This window comes from Telmatherina bonti (genome assembly GCF_933228915.1).
Source record: "Telmatherina bonti genome assembly, chromosome: 23".
NCBI classification, from domain to species: domain Eukaryota; kingdom Metazoa; phylum Chordata; class Actinopteri; order Atheriniformes; family Telmatherinidae; genus Telmatherina; species Telmatherina bonti.
This window is the reverse complement of record NC_136632.1, coordinates 9,814,827-9,836,521: the sequence shown is the minus strand read 5'-3', so window position 1 is coordinate 9,836,521 and position 21,695 is coordinate 9,814,827. Positions and strand designations below refer to the sequence as shown.

Below are 21,695 nucleotides of genomic sequence, written 5' to 3'. Positions count from 1 at the left end.
TGACTGTGTTGATATTATTCTTGTCATCTTTTCACATTACAGGTTAGTCACAGAGAATATGTTGTACTACCAGAAAGGTTGTAGCAGTAATTCCAGAGTATTAAGCTGATACAGGCAACAGCATTGCAGTGTTCTTGATGCAGTTGCAGGAAGCTTGATTTCCATCTTATAGGTGTACTTAAAGCCCCACCACTGAACCTTGGCAGATTTTCTCCCTTTATCACCCCCTAACAACGGCTAATTCAGCATTTTTCTTGTATCCTGTCTCATTCCCATGTTGACTCTTCTCTTGTCTTTTGCACTGTGGCAAACAGTCGCTGCTGTTTGCGTTTCTTTTCCTCATGTCCTTAGATAACGCCCGCAGAGTTTTAAGGTTGGAAACTTGTGTAATGTTGCTTTAAATGGATTAAAATAACATAAACTTTTTAAAGGAACTAACTTTATTTACTGGAATATCTGAGACAAGATTCGTGGAACTGTTGTCATGCTGTTTCGTCAGACCGGAAAAGAAGGACCACTTAAGACATATGAAGCCAGGGACACGACTTACTACCAGGAAAATGTAAAACTAATTACAGCCTTTTAGTGACTATTGATTTGATCTTTTTTTTTTCCCAAATGTTGAGTGTGATATCGTCAATCGAACATGATTTGATATGATACATCTCAAGCTGAAAATGTTTGCTGATACCATCTGGGAATTGCAATCGACTACAACTCACTTCTATTTCCTTTTAGATTTGACAACTCTGAAGAGCTGTCTTTGTGGTCGCATTCTGTACGTCTGCTAGTTTTCTATACAGTGCTGTGTTCCCAGTAAAGTGGAGTAAATCTAATAGTGAAAGTTTAATTGAATTGGTGTTCAGGCAGTGATACATTACCTTTTAGGATCCATTAAACAGAGATGTGTCTTTTCTCTACTCTATATTTTGTGTATCTTTAGTGTTCTATATTATGGCGGATATTTTTAACCTATAGAGGGGGATAAATGAGCATTAATGGTGCTTCCTCTGATATGTGCCATCAACTGGTTATGTTATGGCAGTAAAAGTGTGTTATATGCTCACAGGTTATCTAGGCTTTACTGTAATAGTCCAATACATATGAAAAGAAAAATAAACAGCACAGATAAATTTAAAAAAAAAAAAAAAAAAAAAAAAAAAAAAGTTCAAGCGTGTTAGAGCCTGAATGATGCGTATGTACTTTAAAAATGAATTGGATCAGATCACATCAGGCCATGAAGTCAGTTAAGATAAATTGCATCAGATTGCTTCATCTATTTGGCCGTTTCACATCCCTTTTAAGCAGAATTGTATTGTCAGTTGTCATGCTACTTTTTCCCTAATGGATTGATTATCCTTGAAGGCAAATCTTTGCTTTTAGGGAGTCAGCTCAGAATAAATGTTTGTACAGTATTGTTTCAGTGCTGCTTTTGCAATGTGCACATGGAGAATCATTACACTGCAGTATGTGTGATGATGTTCAGTAAAGCAAATTCACTTAAGAATGTCATGCTACAATTGTATTGGCTGTGTGATAGCGAAGGAAACTTGTATGGGGCTCTTTTTTAATGACTCTCTACAAGAGAAGCTTGTCTAATAGGAATAATTTACTCAGAATTATGGGTTTTCTCCCCAGTACTTGGTTTGTTAAAATAAACTGATTTTTGTAAGTCAAATAAATAACATTTTACACTCAAAATAAAAAAAACAATCCTGAGAGAGGAAATTACTTTTTACTAAAAACTTTCCACTCAGCATAGTGCTGCAAAAGTGCCTCCAATATATATGGATGATTTATCTATATTTTTATTACAGAAATTGTAACATTTTAGTTTTTATTTTTTCAGTATTTCACAGTGACGGCAGGAATGCTTGTGTGTGTTTATTTGTCCTCGCATGTGGTGTTTATTATCTTGTTGCTGTGGCCTTGGATCTTTTTAGTCTTTTTCTGTTCCTTGCTGCTTTGCACTTTTCTCTTTCTGACACAAACACGTAGACATTCTGTCCCTGTTCAGCACTGGTCCGGCCAAGCTTTTTGTCTGAACAAATGACCAAAAATAAAACGGTGACTAGCTCTCTGCCTACTTCTCCCATGTTGTCTGTAATGGTTCATATCAATCAAAGCAAACTGCCTTGAACGCAGGGCTCCCAGTGCTCTTCCTCCCTCCCTTCCACCTGGACTCTCTAGACTTCTAGTGCCAATGGAGCGCTGTTGCTCGCAGATGGTTTTCTAATGGCAAAGCTCTGGCACTCCGCTGATGGATCGCTACACCTCCTGCAGCCTGCCATACAACTCGTGGCAGCTTTAATGACAAAAGCGGTTGGGGTTTGCAGCACAGGAAATCAGTGTCAGTGCGTGGGAGATAATACGACAGTGTCTGTAAAAGCTTTCAGTATGATGTGTTATGTTCTCAGCCATTAAACAAAGGGAGTACTTTACTTAATTTTTTTACATTTTCTTTCTATCACTGTCTTCACAAGCTTAAAAGAAGCATTAAATTTGCAAATTCTGTCAGTATATATATATATGTCAGATGTGCTTAATTTCTAATTAGGAATGGCATCTAATTCACACAGGAGAGTAATTCAGAGTTAGTGAAAGCCCATGTTGACTATCCAGATTTAGGTTTATAAAACAGAACAAAACAAAGGTAAAGTATGACTATGTTCTTGCAGTTCTACATATGTTGTTCTACATATGTTCTACATATTCAGTTTAAATGTGATTGCTGACTTGAAGTTGGCTTGCAGTGTTTATTTCCCACCTCTAGCAAATGTTGCGAGAAGTGCAGGCTAAGTTCCAATGACTTAAATCCTTGTAAAATCCAACTGAGAGCTGTGTTTGTGCTCTTAGTCGTATGTTAAGAGCAAGGGGACTTGTTGCGCATTTTGTTTTGGACTAAATGTCTAGAGGGCAAAGAGTGAAGAAAGTTTTGGACTGCATATTTACATCAATGATGCAGAAGATGCTGGAGGGATGATATATTCTACCTGGTATTAAAAAGCCTCGGGGTCTCAGAAACAGTCAGAGGTGGTGAACGAGGACATCTGGACTACTTTGATCTGCCTGCTGTTGCTACGACCACCTCTGGCTAAAAGCCATGATGTGGATGAAGTGTAAATAAAAATGAGCAACTACTGTATGGACTCTTTACCCATCACCAATGTTTGCTTTGTCAGTTACTTCAGTGCATGTGACAATCTGAAACAACTTTGCATTGAATGAAGATTATCTTGGGGCGACAACGCTGCTGTTTCTCTCACTCAGTGTAGAAAGACTCAGAAAAATATCCTGGTGGAGGCACAAGTCTCGCAATGCTGCCAGATGTGCAAGTGTCGAGGGCTTGTTTTGAATTCGCTCACAAATATGGGACATAAGAGATTGTTTGTGCTTGTAGCAGCCAATTTAGTTTGACATGTGGGGTCTTCTGCTGACATTTCCGTGGTATTTACAACCCTTGCTCTGGACAAGGTTGGCATTTCAAAAAAGTTTAAGCAGGCCCCTAATCTCTCCTTGTTAGCAATCCACAGAATGACCGAGAAGGGCTGTGCCTCCAGATGCCTCAATGCCCACAGCCAGCTATGAGATCACAGCACTCCTAATCTTGGGGATGTTTTCTTTAGAGGTAGGAATAATATATGAAGCTAAATATGGCAAGAAGCACCAGTTTATAGCTTCTCCTTGGCGACAAGTGCATGCATAATTCAGCTTAGAGTTGTTGTATGGTCTACTGTAAGTGTTGTGACAAAATGCATCTCCTTGCATCATCAGCTCTTTCATCCTGCTGTACCTGCTGCTGTCAGCTTGTGTGTTTGGTCAAACTGCTGCAGTGGGGAAACTTCCAACCCAGAGAGGAACAACACCTCGTGTTCTAAACCCCTCGACATAATTTATAGCTATCCTTGAGAATATGCTTTTAAATTTATTTAATAACTATTTTTTATGTTCTCATGTACTGTATTTAACTTTATGGGAAACAGTGAAAGTATAGTGAATGTTGTCAGCTATGTGGCGCTGCAACAGCAACCTTGACTAATCATTTACTGACAACTACACTTGCAAGTCAGGGGAAGAAAATTATCAATAATGCAGCTTAGACATGCAGCTTATGAGCTGTAAACATGGTTGTAGAAAAAATGAAAAACAAGAGATTTCATCTCTGGCAAGTGAGGTAAGCAATCCTGAAGTTGCAATAATCTCTCAACAGATACCTGCAGAGAGCTGTCAGAAGCAGCAGCAGCAGCAGCTCTGCAGCAGGTGGCTTTTTTCTTTTCTTTTTTTCCCTTTTCTGGTATGAAGCACATTTCAGTTCACTCTCATTGAAGACTTAGCAATGAATCTTGTCATTTTTTATACAAGGAATGTACAAACTGTTATCTGGTACAGAGTTTGGAGGGAAAAAAAACTCTAATGTTCAACATTATGTTTGCATAGAATTAAAAAAAAGTACGCTTTTTAAAACACATGTATGGAAATCTTGAATTCATAATGGTTTCTTATAATAATGTGTTTTCTCCTGAAACCATAATGGTAACACAGAGTTAGAAATGCAGCACTTGTCAACAACTCTTTATTAGCTGGTATTTTTTCCATTTTAAGCTCCAGCAGCTTTGTATTATCTGTTGGAAGAAAGTTTGGTTAATGAGCTAATGGACATGAACTCTCCAGTCCTACAGGAATGCTACTGTTTTTCAAACCTTCACTTTTATTCGTTAAAGAGTTGGTATTTAGTGATTAGTTGGTTGCATTTCCCTCCGTGCAGAAAGACTATTGATTTGTCTGTGTAGATTTCTTGATAAAATGACCACAAGTTCTTCCATACAACCATAAAACTTTTAATGAAAGAAAACAAAATAAAAAAAACATTCAAAATAGTCTTTATTGCTGTTCTTTGATTTAAAATATCAGATCAAGATGCAGATTGACTGAAGCTTAAGGAAGAAGCCTTTCCATAAAATACTCCAATAGCAAAACAGTCATAACAATAGTCTTAAAATAAAGACTAATTAAAGGTTAGTAATGTTCCCGATGAGCATCGTAAATTTTACTGCTTGTAGATGCCTTTTCTGATTTTAAAATTACCAGTTTTTTTCTTTTTTAATTTGTTGACTAATTTCCTTTGATCTATTAACTTAATAGTTTTCTAACTTTTTTATTTTAGCGACTGTCTATTTTAGACTAGTATTGTATTTTGGATAAACAATTTTGAATCAGTCCTTTTTAAATTATGTATGCTTTTAATTTAGCCTTGCAGGAAGTGTTTATATACCTCATTCAAAAGTCAGTTGAAATGATCTAATGTTGTATATATTTTCCATTTAATTATTACTATTTTTTTAACAGAAAAAATGTGCTTATTTGATCTTTTATCACAACCACGTTTTCCAAAAAACTCAATTATAAATTTGGTTTATAACTTTGTTGTGTTTTTGCATACACTCATCAGATTGTATATTTGGTAGACTGACTTTGTACTATTTGTACTTCATCGTAAAAACTAAAAATTATTGTATCTGCTGGAGTTTTTATTCAAGCTAATGTACGTCTCCTGGCCTTGCCGTGCGAAGAGCCGGTGGGTGGTGGAAGTGCTTTTCTGTCTCATCTTAACTGGACATAAAGGCTTTTTTTTGGGGGGGAAGCAGACTGTAAAACAAGTTGTAATTGTTAATATGAAAAATCTCTACTCAAATTGAATTTTACTTTAAGTGTCCCTGGTTGGGTAAAGTAGTGTGAGGGACGTTTCAAGACGACTGAAGAGTGTAGAGAGCAGAGTGATGGGGACGATGGGACAAGGTATGAAAGCGGATAGAGGGAGATGTCAGGAATAGGGCAGGAGGGCTTCCTGTCGCTCTAGCCTGTGGTGAAAATGACACACTCTATGATTCTGTACTAATTTCACACATTCATTAACTCCCCTCCTGAGCAGCACACGCAGACCAAGACAAATAGAACAGAGAAATGCCTCAGGAAGTTTCTATGAAGTATTTATAAAGTTTCTCAAGTTATTAACCCCAGATGAACACTTTTTCTGTCCATCCAGTAATCTCAATAAAAAATGTGGGTAAGGATTAAACTTTGGTGTTCCAATCTAAAAGTTATGGCTAATACCTAGTCAACATATATGGAAGTGCTGCGATGTGTTGGGATGGTTCTGTCTGTTTAGAGAAGGGATTTCCATTTATTTTGCTATATGAAGAAATAGTTCAGATGAAGTGTGTGACAGGGATGGCGCCGTTGGTCACCTCGCATAGTTATTGTATTGTTAACGGGGCATCTGCCACATCAATTGCAAAAGCTTAAAAACATGACCATAGAAGCAGGCAGTTGTTATAATAATCCAGTCGTCTGCGTATAATTCATGTTTTATTGCAAACTAATGACAATCAGAGAGAAAACAAGTTTGATTGTTGCTTTCTCTAGATAGCGCAACTGCATTAGTCACCCTGTACACTCCCTACCTCAACATGGAGAATGGGCACCATCATTTTTGTATTTATAGGTCCTGCTGTTAAAGGTGGCTTAGAAGACATGGCTTTGCCAGATAGCGGGTAAGGAATTCAATCAAATTAAATAAAGTCTAAATAAAGTCAAAATAAAATAAGATTTAAAAAAAAACAAAGTTAAATAAAATAAGGAATAATTTTAATTGCACCCTATAAATATTTTAACGCTACCTGACATATTATAATTTATTTTAAACCTGTCAATCCCCTCAGTTAGAACATCTGAAAATGGCTGAATAGTTTGCTGTTGGACAGTAACCACCTTCAACAATAACATCTGTACTGTCTGTATGCCATCCATCCATTAATGATGGATGGATGGATGCTTTTTCTTAAGTCTTCCTCACACATACATGCACATGCAGCTTTGCTTTGTCATCCTCTTGTTTTCTCTTATGTTTTCTCCCCAGTTCAGGAGGAATTTCCTCAGTAAACAGCAATCTTCTGTCTTTTTTTTTTTTATAACCAATATCTTTAAAAAGATAAAACAGAGAATCAAGCAGAGTGAGAATTTTACACTGGGAAGGTCAAAGAGGGAGACTGAGTGGAAAAGGCAGAAGAAAGAAACCAACAGCAGGGAGCAAAGATGCTGTGTAATAAGAGAAAATCTAGAAAAAAACCTAAATCGGGAGTATATGAAGAAGAAATACATTGAAATAGTGAGGCTTTTTACCAATATGTATGCTGCTAGTCATTTTATCTCTGAAATTGAGAAACTGATGTGCTCGGAAGAAAACTGGAGATGACAAGACTTCTGACATGTCAGAAAATGTAGATCGCGTTAGTGATTTAAAAAAGAAAGAAAAGAAAACGTCTTAAAAGTCAGACTTGCCAGACTTGGGGAAATTTTCTGGCATTGCAGCTTGTTGTTAATGCAGCACAGAGATGTTCTGCTCAGTTGACAAGGTATGGTGTGAACTCAAACTGCAGATTCAGTTCAGGTGAAGACAGAAGTTCTTTTAATGCTGATCCAAGGCTTAGGAAGTCCGAAAGCTGGAAGAAGTCTCAAGGACATCAGGGACCAAATCCTGGAACGGTGAATTCTAAGCAACAGGACGATCTAGTAGAAACAAGCAGTGAGAGGGGAACTCTTATACACACACACACACGAGGGACGCTGATGAGACACAGGTGTCTAATCAGACAAGCAGGACAGGAGGGAAGAACCATGACAAAGTGTGCAGAAATATATCTGCCGTGACCCTTTCTAACCTGCAGACATTTCCCCACAGCAGGGGGCAAAACGTGCAGCAATTACAAAACAAAGGGGGTGTGAACAACTGTGCACTCTGTTAAATAGAGACATGTAGCAGAAAAAACACAGAAATAATCTTGATTACATCTCGTGCAGTGTTGGTTGACCTAGAAAGAGCTGAGTAGCAGAAAATTCCCATCTACACAGGCTGCCACTGACAATGGTTCCCACTAATAATCTGATTTGACCAGGTAGGATGGTTTTCTTCAATATCACGTTTGGTATAGACATAATTAAAAATGAAATCACACTTAAATAAATTAGATAAACAACAGAATAATCAGCACATGGGGGAAATTTACGCAGCTGATGGAGAGTTTTAGACATTTTTATAGAAATATGAAGGTGTATGTTTTACAGAACACTCTGAAGCATATCTGCTGGTCACCAGCTGCACTGCATGCTTCATCTTTATTCTTTTATCTGTCTGATGCCTCCCCACAGGGCAACAAACATCACGCCAAACGCACCATGTAGTAAATAACACGGCTACTTTTTATCACTTTCCAAAGTGCAGCTTCAGCCACTTTGCCGTGAGCTGCAGAGTTTTCCGTCTCCTTGCGTCTTCCACACTTGTGCATAGACAGACACACACACTGTGTGCATCAAATGCACCTGAACACACACCAGATATTGGGCAGGAGATTAGAGCCATCATTGTGGGGGTCTTTTCTCTGGCTATTGAAGGTGGATAAACTCTTTGATTGTGTTTATCCATCCCATAATGGAATCAGGCTGTGTTCCCACGGCAACCCGTCCAGCAGACTCACGTGAAGCAGGCCGTTGTCACTTGGAGCTTAAGGGGGTCTAGTTTGTCCGAAAGCTCAGCAGTAGACTTCTTATGGAGTCAGCTTTGGGGGTCCCTGAGGTTTGAGGTCGTTGTGGGGGGAAATAGTGGACACCGTTGAGCCGTTGCCTGGTCAGATTAGAAGCAGAAATTGCATTGAACACACACACATCCACACACACGAAGGTCAGTCTTTGAAGCTTGTCTAGAGGACCAGATGTTCACACAGTCTTTCTGTCCTCCACAGTTTTGTCCCCCATGGTGCCTTATTGTCTCTGATTGGCCGCTTTTGAAGCGATTAGATCGTTTTCCCAGGAGAAGTGTAGAGAAGTAAAGGTGTGTGTGTGTGTGTGTATGTGTGTGGCTTAGCGAATTGTGTTGCCAAACAATAATTCAGTCAAATAGAAAGTTTCCATTTTTTTGAGTGTCCGATGATTTAATCAAGCCCCATTGTTGCTGTTCAGACCTGTTGCTATGAAAGGACACGAGTGGGAGGACAGAATGCCGTTAATGCTCTTTGAATGAATGCCGGAGGAGGCTGCTGCTTAGAGCAGAGTTAGTCAGCTCTTTCTTATTTCTTAGCTCCCTCGGTCCTCCTTTTTGCTGCTATTTCCTGCATTTCTCTGAGTTGCCGAAACAAAGCTGGGCAACCTAACAACGCTCGACGACCAGTTAAAAACGGACATTCAGAAAGCAACGGTTTACTGCAGCTCTGTTTCTTATCTTCTGTCCTCTGAGCAGGGTCAAGGTGGAGCGAGATTGCCAGAGATGGGTGATTTACAGATTTTCTTTTGTTCCTGTCCCTCGCGCTTCCTTCTGTTTTCTTTTTATTTTTCCTCTTTTGAATTCAGCCACAGTTGTGTGTCTTTCCTCTTTCTATCCTTCTATCCCTTGACAACATGAGCTGCCACTCTGCGTTACTGTCACATGAGCGAGTGCCGGCCCCCACATCACAGCAGCCTTTGATTGGCCAGGCCTTTCCAGGTCGGTGAGCTGCTGCCTGATAATAACCTTGTTTGATTGCTGGAGCAGAGATGTAATTGATTGATCTGCTCACCCTGTCTGGGGCTACGCTTCTGAAATAGCCCTGTGTGCGTATGTGGGGATGTGTATTGAAGTGGGGCGGGAGGGGGAGCTGGTTGATTGTTGAACGGAGCACTAGATAAGCATACATGCACACATGTGCACACATACCTCAACTTACTATGAAGATCTCACACACACATTTCCCCGCTCTGCTGTAGTGGAGTATAATAATGCAGCAGGCACCCGAGGTGTGCTGATGAGAACGAATGCAGAGGGAGTTTGTTTTTTAAACTCTTCCCCAGCACATGTGCCCAGTGCACCTCTCTAAACAAACCCTACCAGCCAATCAACAAGTCATTAAACCTCATTAAAATTCTCCCAACTTCCTCTGAGAGGATTGTTTATTTCCTAATTGGTGGTTACATAAGTTAGTCCATCTTTCTGGATGGTTAATTATTCTTAAAGATAGATGGTGTCAGCTCAGAGCAGCATCCAGTCCAGTAGTGGTTAAACAGACACACTCTCAACCCGACAGTAAATAACTCGGGTTGAGAGTGTTTGTCCTCAGCATGTGGATATGCTGTTAAATCACAGGATACAAGTGAACAAAAGAGGCGAGTTAGGTTTTTGTGTTGTCTAGTTTCCTCCCTTACTAATTTGTCTAGTCTAATCTCTCACAGATATTTCCATATAATCACCGTGTTTAGCTCATGTCACATAAATATGGAGCTGCTTCAAGGGTTTATTGCTCTCAGATTTGTGCACAGGTGTAATTTCATCTCTGAATGTGATCATTTCAGGCTATTTATTATAATAATTCAGTAAAGACAGGAGTTATGTTTAGTCGGGGTGAATAAATAGTATTTTTTAACTTGACAGTTTATCGGTTGCACTGTCAATCAATCAAAGTTCATTTCTATAGCATCTTATAACAACATTCAAGCTGAACAAGGTGCTTCGCATTATTTAAGATAAAAATACAAATACATATAGGAAACATAATAGAACACAGTAAAAGCATAAAATGGGTTAAAATCAGTAGATAACACAGAAACTGCTAAAAGTACAAAAAGTATTGAAAGAAAACACAACAAGCGAAAAGCCTTTTTAAATAGAGGCTAAACTAAGCTGTACCTGAGCTGCTAAAATCCTGTATTTAGCTTTTGTCCTGATCAGCGATGGTTTGAACCCTTGCCAGTGTCCGTGGAGTCTTGGTGCATCCACTGAGTGTACAGCCAGTTAACAAACCAAACACACAGACTGACTTAGTCTCCTCTTTTTTTTTTTTAGCTTCTTCTGTCTTTGCCTCACATACAGTTCAAAGCCGCTAATTTATATCCATGCAAGTCCAACAGTTTCTTCGAAGCTCATGGTCATTTTTTTCACTAGAAGACACATCCAGATCAGCTTTAACTGCACGTAGCATCTCTACTTTGTCTTTTAGGAAAGCAAAGCAGGAAGGGAGGAACTACAAAGCCTTTTATAATGAAGTGTAACAGCACTGTAAAGCCATGCTCTCCCCAAGAGGCGTCAAGATATAAGACATGTTATACGTTCAGCGAAATTCCTTCTGTGAGTGCCATCATCGTTAAAACTGTTTAAATTTATTACATCCATCCAAACAAAGCTCACATCCACAACAGTAAAGATGAGGGAAGGGGGGGGGTTGTCTGCCAGAATAAACTCTAAAAAGGGAATGAACAGAAGGGAGGCGGTGAGAGAAGGGAAAAGGCAAAAAATCCATTATGTTTGATGTTGGTGTCTCACCATTGCAGCAGATACTGTTAGAAAAGCCCTGGGAAATGACATTAGGGGCATCTTGTAATGTGATTTCTGCGATGTGTGAATATGAGATTTCTAATGGATCTGAGCACATTAGAGCAGTCTTTATCTGTAGTATTTATTCCCCCTTGGATTCAAATGCAATTTGCTAAGTACGACTTTTCACCCTGATCTAGCGTACCGGCTCTCTGGTTGGAAGCAAGATGGGGGAGGATTATATTGTTTTTTCTTTTTATAGTGGGCCCCTATAAAAGCATATACTTCTGACAAATTGGTACATTATGAGAAAGACAGAATCTTTCTATATTATTTGGATGTGTGTAAAAGACAACAGCCACTTCAGGTGCGTGTGTGTGTTTGATTTTGAGTGTGTTAATCGGTGTGTGATTGGGGAACATCAGTTGATCTGTAGTATGATCACAGGATTCCTTTAAACAACAATTAAAAACACAAACTTTCCAACATTTTGAAACTATTCATACACTTATTCACTCGGCATTAGGAAGAGAATCCAAGTATTAGTATTTATATTTTGCAAGCGATGCATTTTATTTACTATTCCACTGCTGTTTGACACGTTTTCCTCTTTACAAAAGCTCAAACCTCACAGTGAAGATTAGGAAATATGTTTTTTTTTATATATCCAGATTATAGAAGAAAGGTGTTACCAGCAACATTTGCTATTACAAGTTTGTTTCTGGGAGAAACAAAGAAAAAACTAAACAAATTTGATTGATTACCAGTTGAGTAAAGGAAATGGGGACAAACTAAAAAAAAATCCAGTTAAAATAATCTTTGAATCTGTGAAATATTTTTTATTTGTCCACATCAGTTTTGTATATAAAGGCAACTGAATGCTTGAATTCATAATTTAAGTGCTTCCATCTTTGGTTTTTGTAAATGTTCTTGCAGTTTTGAAACGTCGTAAAGCACAAGGACACTGTGTTTATCTACTGGGAAATGATTTCATTCACTTGTCACTGGAAGCATACCTGCTCTTCATATAAAGTATTGTTAAAAAGTGTCTTTTTTATTATTATTGACAAAGTGAAGCTGTAGGAGTCAAAGCTAATTTTGAACTAAGATGTCTTCCTGCTGCAGCATTTTGTTGGGTTAGTTTCATTTTAAGATGCCTGGTGTTTAAATGACACATCTGATCGTTTGTAAGCAAACGTGTGAATATATCGGTTATTTAAATTATGCGACCTTTAATGATAAATCCAACAAACTAGCTCTCAAGATGATCAAAGTAATGTTACAGTCACACACGCAGAACTTCTATAAAATTTCTAATTTTTTAAACCTGCTGTCTACACAGCTGGAAGCTTGTTCTTTATCCTGCCTTGTCTTCTTAAAGCAACATCCATGATTGGTCAGCAAAAGCATCCTGCATATTGTAAAGCCATGCATTCATGTTGTTGTTTTTAGTTTGTATATCGTCTTGAAGGTGGATGCATAAGGTATAGCCCTCAGAGTACTGATGGTCAACTCACTGCTACACACAGTGGGTAAGACTTTCATTAGGTTTTTAAATGGGTCTAGCTTAATTTAAATAAACAACAACAACAACAACAACAATAAAAATCTTTTAATGAAATTAATGAAAAATACGATATTTATGATAATAAACATGCTTGTTTTGCTATTAAATCTGTATATTAGTATCTCCCACTCTTTGTGTCCCAAAAAAGACAAAGAAAGTGTTCATTTTTCAGCCTCCCAACTCTCTAATATCTATTTTTGTCTGATTAGGGTCACGACATCTTTGATAAGCATTTGCATTTCCACATTTCCTTGAGCATTTCCACAAATTGTCCTGTGTCAGCCAGTGTGCGGCACTCCGACATCTCCACAGGTTTAATGAGGTAGATTAAGAAGGAAGTGATTTAACCCCTGCCTGCAAGAGAATCATGCATACTTGCATATATACCCAGTCTTGATAAGCATTCCTTCTCCCAACCAAACAAGCATGAGCCTATGAGCGCGTACACACATTAACTGCCTCACCTCCACCCTGTTTCTGACGAGATGGGAGATGGAGCAAGGCCATTATGCAAATGTCAGGTGTCAAGTGTAAATGAGGTTGGAGGGATGTGCAACAGAAGTATTGAATATCACTCTGGCTCCCTTGGCAACTGCACCAAGGTACAGTAATGAGAGCATTCCAGGATGTAAGCTGGCAGAAGCCTTTGTTACTCTAAAAGAGAGGTTTTTGCAAAAGATATCAAGTGCGTTGGGTCTGACTAATGCAGCCACATGCTGTATTTACACCTGGAGGATCAGAATAAAAAAGCATCTGTTTTATAACATTGAATGGCTTTCAGATTAATTAAAAACGAAGTGGTTGGTTTTAATAAATCATCATCTTTACAACTGAAACAGCATTCATTGTGTAATATTTCTGAGGAAAACAAAGCTTCTTGTGGTCCAAGAAAGAAGATTGATCTTAGAAATTTCATATTTCTGCAAGATCAGAGGCAAGCCATATATGCTAAAGCTTTATTACATTTTCCTTCAATCCATTCAACCTCAAGGGGGTAAGTGTTCACAGTATAATATTGGAACAACACATTGACCCATTTTGGGTCATCTCAGTATTGGCACCAGAACTCCTTCCATCCCTGTCCTTCAGTCCATACTTGTTTAATCTCCAGTCTGTCTGGAACTGTAGGCTATGCACTGATTATAGTGATTCCTCATGCCTAATCGTTTTTATTTCATCCTTTATTTTTTCTGCTCAGACTTCTTCATTGTTCCTCTGTCTTTCTTCTGTAAGAGACTCATTCAAGGCTCTCCCTTGACCCCTTATAAGAAACATAAAAAATTCCTGTTATGATCCGATCCCCGGACTACAACCGTTAGTTTTATAATTGATATAATTTTGAAGAAATAATTGCACAAAAGTGATCTAAATGTTCAGCTTCAAGTCTCCTCAATCCCTTTTTTTTTTTAATCATTTTTGAACACATCTAACCTATGAAAAATGAGTCATTTTAATTACAAAAAACTATACTACCCACACTTTCTTGCATCAGGGCAATGAGTGGTAATGATATAATTTAATAATTAAATATTGAATAAATCTAATGTTAGATTGCCATATAAAAGTTGTTAGCATCTCACTCATTTAGCTTCAGAAAAAAACATTTTTCAACTGCTTATTTAATTAGTTTGACTCCATTTATACAGATGTATACACCAAATTTAACAAACATATTAACCCTGAATCTCTGTTATACTGTCATGTTATTGGTTTTTACTCGCCACCCTTTACCTAAAACCACACACCACTTTCAGAGCCCCACCACAGTTTATACCATGCAATCGTTAGTTACTCTTGTACTTGAGGAACAGTTACTTCTTCATCCTCTTTTAGACTGGCCATCACCCTAAAGAAAAAACACACAATAAAAACTGCTTTAGAATTAAATAAATGTGGGAAATGTGAAGTACCAGACAATTGGCTTCAACTGCTACAGGACATTTTCTGTCATCACATGACCCAATGCACATATTCATTAACAGCTCTGGAAATTGATGTGGAAATATAAATATTATATTACCAGGAGATGTGAATTTAAAATCAGTTTTTTTTTTAAAAAAAAAATTTATTTAAATCAGTTACTTCTCAGTAACTTATATTTGCATGAACTCCTGTTTCTTTGCTTATTTTATTAAATATATATGTATATTCATATTTCCCGCTGCCTGCATGTACTGTAGGCAGCAGGAATTAACAGAGAATTTGTGTAATGATGATGACTGCATGTATGTAGCATGACTGACAGGCATGTTAAAGATAGAAGAAGGGGGTTGAGGGTGGTAATGCGCTTTTCACTTTCCCTGGTGTCATGTTACAGCTTCTTCAGTATGAATGTGTTTATGGTGTCTGTAAAAGCTACAAATGTGTAATTAGCTTAAGCAGATTGCTATGTTCAATATTTCATGCCTGCAAATTAGTGAGCGGAGACAGTGTCTGTATTTAAAGTGCCTACAACTGACACAAATTAGGAACATTCAGAGTTATTCCAAAAAAACTAAAAGTCTCTGGGTTCATGTGTAGAGGCTAAACATTTCAGCATCTAAATCAAAATCAGAAGTCAAATAAAAGATCACAGATAGCAGTGGGTTAAGGCCCCCTCTTTTTTGTCAATGTTATTTCCATCTGTGAATTTATCAACTTTGTGTCTGGTTGGTTGGCTTGAAACATCACAGTTCATAACCATAACTGACATTATTACTTATGTGGAACTGTAAGGCCCTTAAGATCCCATAGTTACTAATCTCAGTCAAGACTCTCATCTGTTCTGGCATCACATTAGTCCACTAAAGTCAGGAGCGGATCCACCGGGCATCTTCTGCCTCAGGCTAAAAACCATCTATTCAGACAACATCTTACAGTACTGGCCTAAGATAGTTCTTGTGATTGAGACTCGTGGACTGCATTTCAGCAACTGCAGAAAGGTAGGGCTTTACCAAGCCTTTGCTTCGAAGCCTGGTAGCACTTTATCCCAAAAACACCCCCGACACAGACACACACACACGCACACACACACACACAAACACACAGTTTGTTATGAGTGCAATTGTAGTGGTGTCAGAAATCCGAGTTTTGAGCCACTTTGCAAAAGTTAACTGAAGAAACAATCCTTTAATCACTCCCTCAAAGACAGTTTTTGACTGCTTTCCAGCTGCTCCATTGTTTTGCTGTTGGTATGCAGCAGCTTCCTGCAATGCACTTGAGGTCTGTGGAAGGTATGTCTATTATTAAAACAATCACAACTCACAGCATTTTCAAACTTATTTCCTATGGGTTTGGATTTGTAACAAATGCAGATACCTAATCTCTTGATTAAAACCCAACCCTTCTTGTGACCGAAGCTTTTGGTCTTTATCAGTTCTCGCCACAGCAATTCAATATGAGATACCGATTAGCTAGCTGCCACTTCCATCACAGGCTGTTACAACACGGCGCTCATGCTTATTAAATTAAATGTAGAAAGACTATTTCAGTTGAATTCCGTCCAGCTTTCATTTTATCCTTTTATTAGTTAATTGTCTAATTATCTGCTGCTTTAATGAATAATATTAAATCATTTATATCATTTATAGTTAATTATCTTGCTAATTAATTTAAGACCTGATGGTCTGCTTTGAAATTTACCCAACAGGGAGCCTCCTCTTGTCTCCTTTCCTGTCCTCTGTTTGCCCTCATTTTTCTCCTCCTCCCTCAGTGCGCCTTGGTCATCTTGATACCTGAAATATTTCATAGACAGACTCTCTGTTTACCCATATGGCCATTCGCATAAAAAATCACCACTTGCAGACATTGCCCACACACCTGTCACTTTTTTTTTTTTTTTAAAGTGAAACACTCAAAGTTAAAGGTCAGCGCTAGCTCAAGGTTGTCTCTCCCTCTTCCCAGGAGAGCCCTTTCAGGTGGACACACTCACACACAGACTAAGACATGATACTACAATAAGCAGGCTTGGAAAGGCTGTGAATGGATCAATGAATAATTTAACCCCTAACATCATATTTCCCCTGGCAGTAATGTATACACAAACACCCACATTTGACGTGGGTGTGCGCAGTTCGCCATATTGCCACTTTTCATTTTGCGAATGCCCTATACGCTGAGAGGTGGCTATTTCGACAGTGTAATGTGATGTGTGGGAGTGTTATCAGAGCTGTAGGTATGACAGACACACAACCCTAGAGCTGACTTCCTGGAATTGCATTTTGTTGGCCGTCTCCAATATGAGACCTGTCACCTTGTTCCCTCCAGGCCATGCAAACCGTGATTGAGGCATTTCTGTTGGGGTGTCACTATCAAGGTTTGCACGCTTGTGAAGGTTTTTGTGTTTCTGTCTATCTGCTTGGCTGCAGTTGGTAATAGGCTGGTTCTCACGCCATTGAAGAGTTTTGTACATTTTCAATCATCTCTCTCTCGCCCCACGTTTAATTCCCTTCATCTTTCCTTCTCTTATCATTCCTTCCTTCTACTTTCTTTGCCCTCACTTCTTTCTTCGCTATCTCCATTGCTCCCGTCCTCACCTACCAAGCCCTCCTGCAATCCAACATCCCCCTGTCAACACTGTCATAGCCTAGGAAGCTCTACAGTGTATTATAGACCTCCGCTAGTTCGCTTTATGGCACTTTCTCTTTTTAAATTTAATCAAGCGTCATTGGAGCTCCAAGAACCATTTCAATTCACTGCCTGGTTCTACGTTAACATAAAGGTCTAAATGGAGTTGAAGACTAAGAGAGAGACACAAGAGGTGTGTTTGGGTGGGGGTATATTGAAATTGTGCCACTGAGAGATAACAGCAAAGGAGAAGTGAAAATAGAAAGAGGCTAGGGGATTGAAGGAGAGAGGGTTAGAGAGAGAGAGATGAGGGAAAAGAGAGAATCTGAAGTGTTACAGGGGATAAGAGACCAGATATGACAGGGGGGGGGGGGAGGATAAAGGAGTGAAATGAAGGGTGGGAGATAGAGAGGAGGAGATAAGGGCATATAGTAAGGAGATGAGGTGATAAATATGAAGTGTGCTTTTCTTTTTTAATCAGAAGGAAAATGTAATATGAAACAGCTCACCTAGCTGGAGGCTGATAGAATTCATCAACCCTGAGATGTCTATGATCGACTAAGCAGAGTTGGCATACCTGACCGGTAGAAAGTGAATATATTACACAAAGATGCACCAATATGGGAATGTAATATGTAAGTGTTGTTTTTGTTATTTGCTGAAGTGTTTTATATATAACTTTGCAGAATGGCTTTTTCTTTGCCTACAGCCACCATGCCTTTTGAGAAAATATTAAAACACTTGCTGTTTCCTCTCAGCGGTCCTTTTGACCTCAACTTCCCTACTTTCTTCAAAGCAACTTTCCATTCACTCTCCCCTTTGGGCCAAAATAGACTCATGTCAATCCTTGCCGCCAGCCCTTTGTGTGTTGTGTGCAGGTTAAGTGTTTTTCTCAGTACTTTTCAGGCGAATTGGAAAGTGCCTTAACATGTACCTCTCCCAGGAATAGTTGCCATTTCAAGCTTGCTGAGTCATTCACTCAACCACGAGTGTCCTTCTGTGGCTCAGAGGTTTATACCATCCCCATCAACCATGATTAGAAAAGATTGTTGTTTTTTTGTGTACGTGTGGATGCATGTGTCAGTGGTAGTGAAAGTGAGAAAAAATGGGCTCTGTTATTTTTTTTGTTGCTCTCCTTTTCCTTTATATGTTGCACTTGCGCGACGACTTTCTCTCTAGTGGCAGAACCTGTGAGTGAATGACTTTCTCCGATAAACCTAAACCATTTCTGTTTTTGCAGAAATATAGGGAACTTTTGCTGTTGTGCTTTCCTTTGTTGGTTGTGAAGTCAGGACTGCCACATCAAAATATCTTACATAAGCGCAAACTCTCTTTCCCCCTTCCTGCCTTGACCGAAGGTTCTTCATCTTTCGTGCAAATGGTAAAGTAAATCTCACAAGGGAACTACATAGATAAACATCAAACTGGTAAAGCGTCACAGTCCAAATATTTCGTCCAAATAATTTGCACAGTAATATCCTTTTTTTAATTGAAACAATAGTTGAAAGTCAATGTGAATGTTAAAATCAGTGATGAAATTCCGTCCAGCGATTTTGTGAGTTTTAGTTTTTCAAACTGAGGTCGATTGTTTTTAAAATTCACATCCAATAGATATATAATCAACCAATCAGAGAAGGCGTGTTGACTGATTGATCACCTGTTGCAGTTTGTATCATCATGGCTGAGTTTCTTCATTATTTCTTCACTGCTTCCTAAAGCAAGCAGCTAGCTGCTAAAGCAAGCAGCTAGCTGCTAAAGCAGATCCTCCAACTGTCCCTTGGATATAAGCCTGGAAGTCTGTCCTGAAGAGGCCGTGGACAAGTTCTCCTCTCTTACCTAGAACAGGATGAACCCAGCACCTCTTTTTGTCTTTTGTTTAGAAGCATCAGCACATTATGGTCGTGGCTTTTTTTTATTTTAGTAATTCACCTATCAACCTTGCCAGTTTGTGTTAGAATGATCATAATTTATTTACAATTCTGCATTGCGTTTGGTATGCATAAACAAACAGTGATAATTCATCTCCAAAGTATTCACTACTTCATGTTGTTGATTTGTGTCTGTCTTGGTGTGTAAAGGCCTTAAGTCATGCATTCTGGTAGTGCTGTTTTCTTTTTATTTTGCATCATCAGCATTGTTTTTTTTTTTTGTTGTTTTTTTTTTTATTCAAGGGGGTTATTTTAATGAAGCAGGCCCTTTCCCCAGTGGGAGCCCACTTACATCTTGCTTGTTAATCAGAATAGTTTTAGAAGCAGGAGGGGATTGCTTTAAAATCCTTGAGCACTGCGCAGAGTCACAATCGGGCCTGATGCAGTTTTTGTCTGCACCCGGTGGTCTGACAAGAGAATTATTTGTGCTCCCATAAGCAATTGGTGGTTGTTATAAAGGAAAGAAGTATTTAAAGAGGGCCATACACCCACACATGGTAGCCATGAACAGAGCCATCACCTGCTTTTCTTGGTTGTATTGACTTGCATTGTACAGTGAGCACAAAAGCAGTAATTTAGGCCCATCAGTCTCCCATTGTGATATTCAGGCATTTTTGCCTCTCACTGCTCTTAATGGCGCAACGTAGCTTATGTCAGAGCTGAACCTTTCACCATTTCCCACAACCCTTCTCTATTCACAGGATATTAAATGAAGAAAACCAAAAAATTGCAACTGTTATCTGCTATTAAAAATGAATGGGAGATATGATCCATGTTCCCTAGGGAGGTTTACAAAAGTAATGCTGTTAAATAACAGGGCTTTGGTAAGTGTTGTGCAGGTCTTAAAGGCAGGGTCGGGGTCGGGGTAGGGGGTGTTCAACATAATCACGCCTTACTATTAAATAACTTTTTATGAAGCAGCATATGCAGTCATGTGAAAAGACATGGGGCAGTCTTGCAGTTCTGATGTTTTATGTATCAAAACACAAGAAAAATAAACATTTTACTGTATTGTTCTTTTTTTTTTTTCTTTAAAAAAACAACAACAGTTCTTTGGCATCTAGAGTTTCTTATTTTTTTGCCCTTTGGTTGTAGTTTTTCTGGTTTTTGTTGCATAACCCACTTTGGTCCTTGGCTTTGTATTTGCTGTTGGAGAAATGGCCACACAGTGCGTTAAAGGGTATTTTGTTCCCATGTCCTGTGGCTGCATAACAAACCCTAATCGACCCCTCCCTACCAGTTTTTAAGGGGTTTGTGCTTATCTGCCCTGTTTGGTTGTGCCTTATGGTGTGACAATTGATTACAGATAACAGAATCCTAAAGTTATTAGTTTTTATTTTGGCATTAATGGTCAGGGGGTGGGTTGGGTTGTGTGCACGTGTGGGTAACGTGTCTGTGTGTTTTTAAAGTGTGAAACAGTTTTTTAATTTTTTTAATGTTAAGCACTTTGATATGCTTTTGTATGAAAAATGCTATACAAATAAAGTTTGATTTGATTTGAACTGTGGACTCATCTGTGTCTACAGTCGAAGCTACGGCAGTGTGATGAAGAGCTTTAGTCACCTCTAACGGTGTGTTCAGACCAAACATGTTTTGAGCGTCAAGAGCTGCAGGTTTCCATTTAAGGTCTATGGGGAGGCGCGGCAAGGGGGCGTCGAGCTTTCTTGCGTGGCGTTTTGGGCATCAGCGTTCCGCACGGAATGCGCCGAAAATGTAAGTTTTTTGAGCTTGATGCGCGTCCTACTCGGAACGTGCATCAAAAGCCAGAGATGGACAAAGCTGAACTTTGGCCGCTCCACGTGGGGCGTCAACCAATCAAAGAGATCAGCTCGCAGCTCCTGGAGGATTCCTGTGGTGAACCCAGACACGGGGCTGAGATGCGATTACTCCGTGCAATATTTAGGATAACCATTCCTCGCTAAAAAGCTAAACGTTACTGATTTGGCAACGTAGCAGGATACGTTGCCTAGCAACGCTTTGTTTGGGGGCGGTGGCGGCTCTCTGCTGAGTGCGGCTCTTGTTGCATTACTACTGACTACGACTACTGCCCTACGACAACGTCCTCTAGCTTTATTTATTAAATAAAACCATGCCATATCTCTACTGAATCCGCCATCATTCAAACTGACCGGAAGGAAAGCGCCGCCTCCCTCCTCTCTTTTCTGCCGCGTTTGCCGCTCGCTCCAGACACAAGCGGCAGACGCGGCAGGAGCGTTGGGAGCATTTTGGGCGTTGGACACAAAAGTGGCAGTTTAGTGACCAGCGTCGAGCGTTCAGCGTTTTGAGCGCTCAAAACGCGTTTGGTCTGAACACACCGTAAGAA

At 39.2% G+C, this 21,695-nt stretch overlaps 1 protein-coding gene across 1 annotated transcript in view; it reads left to right on the top strand.

The window, feature by feature from the left end:
• The window catches only part of exoc4 (exocyst complex component 4), a 127,414-nt gene that overhangs the window by 41,953 nt on the left and 63,766 nt on the right, over nt 1–21,695 (top strand). The gene's annotated exons all lie outside the window — the stretch shown is intronic.